Source organism: Amblyraja radiata, chromosome 7 (assembly GCF_010909765.2).
Source record: "Amblyraja radiata isolate CabotCenter1 chromosome 7, sAmbRad1.1.pri, whole genome shotgun sequence".
In the NCBI taxonomy this organism is placed as follows: Eukaryota; Metazoa; Chordata; class Chondrichthyes; order Rajiformes; family Rajidae; genus Amblyraja; species Amblyraja radiata.
The window spans coordinates 10,848,961-10,855,981 of record NC_045962.1 but is presented as its reverse complement, the minus strand read 5'-3'; the positions used below and the strand labels follow the sequence as shown (position 1 = coordinate 10,855,981).

The 7,021-nt window shown below is 54.7% G+C and overlaps 1 non-coding gene and 1 pseudogene across 1 annotated transcript; both read left to right on the top strand.

The window, feature by feature from the left end:
* The first annotated feature begins 562 nt into the window (after positions 1–562).
* LOC116975697 lies at positions 563–674 on the top strand (annotated as a pseudogene).
* A 4,934-nt stretch (positions 675–5,608) lies between these two features.
* LOC116975692 lies at positions 5,609–5,800 on the top strand. The gene has a single exon (XR_004412698.1). It is a non-coding gene; the product is annotated as a U2 spliceosomal RNA (small nuclear RNA).
* Positions 5,801–7,021: the final 1,221 nt, after the last annotated feature.

Here is a 7,021-nt window from a genome sequence, read left to right as displayed (position 1 = left end):
TTGCTGTGGTGATTCAGATTCAGATTCGGATTAGTTTATTGCCATATATGCGAGGATGCAATAAAGTTAAGTAAGCAAGTAAGTAATGCCCCTGACCCACTTAGGAAACCTGAACGGAAATGTCTGTGGACTTTGCGCCCCACCCAAGGTTTCCGTGCGGTTCCCGGAGGTTTTTGTCAGTCTCCCTACCTGCTTCCACTACCTGCAACCTCAGGCAACCACTGCAACCTCCGGGAACCGCACGGAAACCTTGGGTGGGGCGCAAAGTCTCCAGAGGTTTCCGTTCAGGTTTCCTAAGTGGGACAGGGGCATAAGTAAATTTATTGGCCAAGTATTCACATACAAGGAATTTGCCTTGATGCTACGCCCACAAGTAACAACATGACACACAGTGACAGTTACGAATGGCTCAGAAAACACTAAACATTAATAATAATAAGACATTAATGATAAAACACCATTGATCAAGCATGTGAACCAACAAAATACCAGATCAAAGGGAGGCTACAGATTTTTGGTTGTTGAGTAGAGCAACTACTCGTTCCTTACTCATATGAAGCTCACAGCTTCTCGGCCTTTTGGCTAAGATCAAGTGTAGTATCTGTTCTTATCAGTCAGTAAAAGAGCTAAATAAAGAGCGTCTGTTCTTATTAGAACAGGGAAAGAGATCTGTTCTTATTAGAACAGTCCTGGCGGTCCTTTAAGGACAGGAGCTGCAGATTACGATTTAAAAAACTGTAACCTGTGTGGGGAGGGAGGCCACCTTTACAGGGCCTGCCCAAAAAGAGCATGCACATATGCACAGGCAACAAGAGGGGCGGCTTCCAGCACCCCCAGGGTAGGTGAGACACCCACTACCACTGCCAAGTCCCCAGCAGAAAGGGGAAACAGGGATGAGGACAGCCCAACCACCTCAGCCACCTCAACCACCTCGAGCCCCCAAGTGCCAGGAGAACTCCAGCACCAAGCCCAGGAGGGAGAGTCGATGGAGGAGGGGGGAGAGCAAATTTGGACTACTGTAAAATCCAAAAAACACCAGAAGGGTCAGCACACGGAGCAGAGGCCAGAAAGGGATGGCAAGCCCAAAAAAACCACCAAAAAACGGTCTCTCTCCCTGACAGAAGGGAGAAACCTCTCCTCGTCGGAGGATGAGGCGAACGGGAAACCCCACAAGAAGAAAACCGGGGCGGAAAGGAGAAGGTGCAGGACGATTGTACACCTGCACCAGGAGACCGAGAGCAGTGCAGCGGTCGAGGGGCTCCAGCCCCAGGACATCGGGAGCAGTGCAGCGATCGAGGGGCTCCGGCCCCAGGACAACGGGAGCAGTGCAGCGATCGAGGAGCTCCAGCCCCAGGGCATCGGGAGCAGTGCAGCGGTCGAGGGGCTCCAGCCCCAGGGCATCGGGAGCAGTGCAGCGGTCGAGGGGCTCCAGCCCCAGGGCATCGGGAGCAGTGCAGTGGCCATTGGGCCCCAGCTCCGGGCAACCGGGAGCTTTGTAGCGGCCGATGGGCCCCAGCTCCGGGCAACCGGGAGTATCGTAGAGGCCGATGGGCCCCAGCTCCGGGCAACCGGGAGCAGTGCAGCGGCCATTGGGCCTCAGCTCCGAGTTTCCGGGAGCAGTAAGCCTGTCACTGAGCCCCAGCCACGAGAGACGGGGGAAGCGGCGCACCCAGAAGGGGGTAAAACGAGCAGCCCCCCCCCAACGACACCTCGGGTTACCACAGGGGAAACCCAACCCGTTGAGGAGGCCGGGTATCTGAGCCCAGGAAAGGTGAGGCAATTCACCGAAGCGGTGGGCATGAGGGAGCAGGAAAACGGACTCTAAAGGACAATGGAGCTCAAACTGGCATCCTTAAACGTGCGCAGTGTGAAGAGCACTGCGCGATGTGTTAATGCCTTGCAGTACCTGGCCAAGGTCAAGGCAGATGTGACTTTTCTACAGGAGTGCGGGTTGCCACACCTCCGCTGTTATCGGAGGTGGTCGCGATGGTGGCCCCACGGACTGTCTGTGTGGTCGGGGGGCAATGATTGTCGTGCTTCCGGCCTGGGGATCTTGCTGCGGGGAGGGAACTTCGCCATCACTGAGGTCAGGGAGGTGGTTGCGGGGCGTCTCCTCGTGGTGGATGTAATGTACCGTGGTTCTCCGCTCCGGCTGATTAATGTGTATGCCCCACCCGTGCGGAGCGAGCGGCAGGCCGTTCTCCAGCAGCTCCCAGTGCTGTTGGCCACGTCCCGGCAGCTCGTTCTGGCCGGTGACTTCAACTGCATCATTGATGCGGCTGGACGATCCGGCAGTGCCGACAACAGACTGGACAGCACGTCCAAGTTCCTGATGGAAACGGTAAAAGACGCAAAGCTGCACGACGCCTTCAGCGACCCTGCAGGCGGGTCCCAGCCGCGGTTCACCTGGTCGAGATCGGACGGTTTGGCCCGATCCCGGATAGACTTCGTCTTCACCACGAAGGCCGTCACGGTGAGACACACCTCTGACCACTGCCTCCTTCAGGCTTCCTGTCACCTACAGGAGGACCGGAAGGCAGGCAGAGGGACGTGGAAGTTAAATGTGAAGTTGTTGACCCCGGAGAACGTGGAGGAGCTAAAGAGGGACTACGCACGTTGGAGAACGGTGAGGCCCCTCTTTGACTCCCCGACACTCTGGTGGGAAGCAACCAAGGAGAACATTAAGAGGTTCTTCATAGCCAAAGGGGTTCAGAGAGCAAGACAGAGTCAGAGGGAATTGTGCCAACTCCAGACAGAATTGCAACAACTGCTCCTTCTGCAGTCGAGGGGGGTGGATGTGAGGGAGGAACTTAGAGAGGTGAAGGACCGGCAAGCTCGGCTCTTTACCTCTGAATCCTCCAAGATCATCTTCCGATCCAGGGTCCGCCATGTGGAGCAGGATGAGACGTGCTCACGTTTCTTCTTCCATAAGGTTCACAGGGGGAGCTCTGTGATCAACAGCCTTAGGGAGGAGGACGGCTCGGTAGCATCCTCGCAGACAGACATGATGAGGGTCTGCAAATCCTTTTACTCGGAATTGTATGACCAAAAGGCCACAGACAGCACCGCCTCCCAGAACTTCCTGTCCTCTATCACGGAGGTCTTGGAGGACAGCAAGCAGGAGAGTCTGGACCAACCACTGACCCTAGAGGAGCTGACTGGCTCCATCCGCTCCTTTGACTCGAGTAAAACTCCCGGAAGCGATGGCTTACCGGCCGAGTTGTATTCGGCTCTGTGGGACTGGGTGGGCCCGGACCTGCTGGAAGTGTACAACGACATGCTTCTAGCCGGCAGCATGTCAGACTCCATGAGGAAGGGCAGCATCACCCTAATCTACAAGCAGAAGGGGGAGATGAAAGATATAAAGAATTGGAGACCCATAACATTGTTGAATGTAGACTACAAGATCCTGTCTAAGGCCATCGCCAACCGGGTCAAGTCTGCTCTGGGACGGGTGATCCACCCGGACCAAACCTGTGCTGTACCTGGCAGGAAAATCTCAGACAGCCTAGCGCTGCTGAGAGATACCATCGCCTACGTGCAGGACAGACGGGTGGATGCCTGCCTAGTCAGCTTGGACCAGGAGAAGGCCTTCGACAGGATATCGCACACGTACATGAGGGACGTGCTCTCCAAAATGGGTTTTGGGGAGGGAATCCGAAATTGGATCAAACTGCTCTACACCAACATCCGTAGTGCAGTCCAAATCAATGGGTGGGAATCAGACAGTTTCCCTGTAAGGTCTGGAGTCAGGCAGGGTTGCCCTCTCTCTCCTGTCTTGTTTGTCTGCTGTATTGAACCTTTTGCCGAGTCCATCAGGAAGGATGCGAGCATAAGAGGAGTGACATTGCCAGGCAGTGGGGGCATTCAGGTCAAGACCTCCCTGTACATGGACGATGTCGCCGTCTTCTGCTCGGATCCAAGGTCGGTCCGCAGATTGATCAGCATCTGTGACCAGTTTGAGTCGGCCACGGGAGCCAGGGTGAACCGCAGGAAGAGCGAGGCCATGCTCTTTGGCAACTGGCCCGACCGATCTTCCATCCCCTTCACCATCAAGCCTGACTTCTTGAAGGTGCTGGGGATCTGGTTCGGGGGGGCTGAGTCGAGTAACAAAAATTGGCTGGAGCGGATAGCCAAGGTGGGGAGGAAGCTGGAGCTGTGGAAGCAACGCTCCCTCTCCATAACCGGGAAAAATTTGGTCATCAGGTGTGAGGTGCTCTCGGGTCTGCTGTACTTGGCACAAGTGTGGCCTGTCCCTCCCTCCTACGCCACGGGGATCACCCGGGCCGTCTTCCAGTTCATCTGGGGGTCGAGGATGGACCGGGTACGACGGGTCACCATGTACAAGTCGGCAGACAACGGGGGTAAAAGCGTGCCCAACGTCGCCCTCATCCTGATGGCCACCTTTGTGTGTGGCTGCATCAGGCGGAGTGTAGAGCCAAGGCACGTGGGCACTAAGTGCCACTACCTGCTGAGGTTCTACCTGTCCCCGGTGTTGCGAAGGATGGGCCTGGCGCAGATGCCACGCAATGTACCAGTCAGCTGGACATTGCCGCCCCATCTGACGTCTGTTGACAGGTTCTTCCGGACCAACACCTTTGACCACAAGTCCATCGGGCAGTGGTCAGCACGGAATGTCCTGCAGGCACTGCAGGGAAAGGACTCGATGGATCCGGTGGCGTGGTTCCCAGAGCAGACTGCCCAGCTTGTCTGGCAAAATGCCTCATCGCCAGAACTGACCAACAAGCACCAAGACCTGGCTTGGCTGGCGGTGAGGGGAGCCCTCTCAGTTAGATCCTTCCTGCACCGTCGGAACCTCACTACCAGCGCACGCTGTCCCCGGGACGGTTGCTATGGAGAGGAGACGGTTGCCCACCTCTTTGCAGAGTGTGGATTTGCAAAACGAGTCTGGAGAGGTATGAAAGGGTCCCTGGAACGATTTATCCCGAACAGCTCCGTCACAGAGGACTCTGTGATTTACGGACTGTTCCCAGGGACACATTCAGAGACTGACATCGAGTGCTGCTGGAGGGTCATCAACTCGGTGAAAGACGCTCTTTGGTCTGCCCGAGCGTTGCTCACCACCCAGCAGAGCGAGATGTCCGTCAGGGAATGTTGCCGACTGGCCCACTGCAGACTGCAGGAGTACGTGCTAAGGGACTCGCTGAAGCTTGGTGCAGCCAACGCCAAGGCTCGGTGGGGGAGGGCCACAGTCTAGGGTCCTTCCGCTGCTGGACATGGGGGGCACAGTATGGTGGAGACGCCCCTCAAATTAAATTAAGGGAAGGTATCCCACACCAGAGGGCCACATAAGTGGCACGGGTGGGGGACTTTTTTTGTGGAACTTGAAATGTCAGATGGAAATTTTCGCACTGTGTACACATTGTATATATTTATTACTTGAACAGGGGCCACAGAGTGGCACTGGTGGGGGACTGTTTGGTGAAATTTGACAAATGTAAAAAAATTGCACTGGAAAAAGTTTGTATAGTCTCCGAAAATGTCGGATGAATTTTGTTTGAATGGTTCAGAAATTGTATATATTTACCAATTGAATAAAGTATATTTTGAAATTTAAAAAAAAAAAAAAAAAATATGAAGCTCACAGCTCGCTTCTCGGCCTTTTGGCTAAGATCAAGTGTAGTATCTGTTCTTATCAGTAAAAGAGCTAAATAAAGAGCATCTGTTCTTGTTAGAACAGGGAAAGAGATCTGTTCTTATTAGAACAGTCCTGGCGGTCCTTTAAGGACAGGAGCTGCAGATTACGATTTAAAAAATCGTAGCAATGGCAGCTGCAATGGGAACTAGAGGACAGGGTATCCGCAATACCCTCAGGATTAGTGTCAAGGATCTCAGTGAGGGGATGCCCTTCAGTCGAGACACCTTTGTAAAGAAGGTATTGCTGGAGACCTGCAAGTTCGAGCCCAGGGATATCTACTGCCTCCAGGACTTCCCGGGTAACGGTTATTTCGACGTTACATTTGTGCTTCCGACAGGATGGCAAAAACTGTTAAAGGATTTCCAGGAGAAGGGGAATGAAGCTCCGCTGTCGTTGCTGAAGGTGCAGCCACTCTTCACCCTCCCAAATCAAAAAGAGAGGACGATCACGGTGCATATGTTTAACCCACATGTGCCCGTAGTGGATGTCCTCACCTTCCTTGCTCGCTACGTCGACGGAGCAGGGAACAGCGTGGACGTGAAGGATCTGCATGGGATTTGGACGAGCAAGCGGCAGGTCAAGGTAAAACTGAGGGTGGACAAGGAAGGAACTCTCCCCTCACCCTCCATCGGTGTTCGCAATTGGAGGAAACCGAGGATATTTAATTTACGTGGGGCAGCCCAGAGTTTGCAGAAAGTGTAATAAGCCTGGACATGTGATGGCCCAATGCAATGCAGTGGTCTGCAAAAACTGCAAGACGGAGGGCCACGAGACAAAGGATTGTCAAGCCAGCAAGAACTGTAACCTGTGTGGGGAGGGAGGCCACCTTTACAGGGCCTGCCCAAAAAGAGCATGCACATATGCACAGGCAACAAGAGGGGCGGCTTCCAGCACCCCCAGGGTAGGTGAGACACCCACTACCACTGCCAAGTCCCCAGCAGAAAGGGGAAACAGGGATGAGGACAGCCCAACCACCTCAGCCACCTCAACCACCTCGAGCCCCCAAGTGCCAGGAGAACTCCAGCACCAAGCCCAGGAGGGAGAGTCGATGGAGGAGGGGGGAGAGCAAATTTGGACTACAGTAAAATACAGCAGAGGCCAGAAAGGGATGGCAAGCCCAAAAAAACCACCAAAAAACGGTCTCGCTCCCTGACAGAAGGGAGAAACCTCTCCTCGTCGGAGGATGAGGCGAACGGGAAACCCCACAAGAAGAAAACCGGGGCGGAAAGGAGAAGGTGCAGGACGATTGTACACCTGCACCAGGAGACCGAGAGCAGTGCAGCGGTCGAGGGGCTCCAGCCCCAGGACATCGGGAGCAGTGCAGCGATCGAGGGGCTCCGGCCCCAGGACAACGGGAGCAGT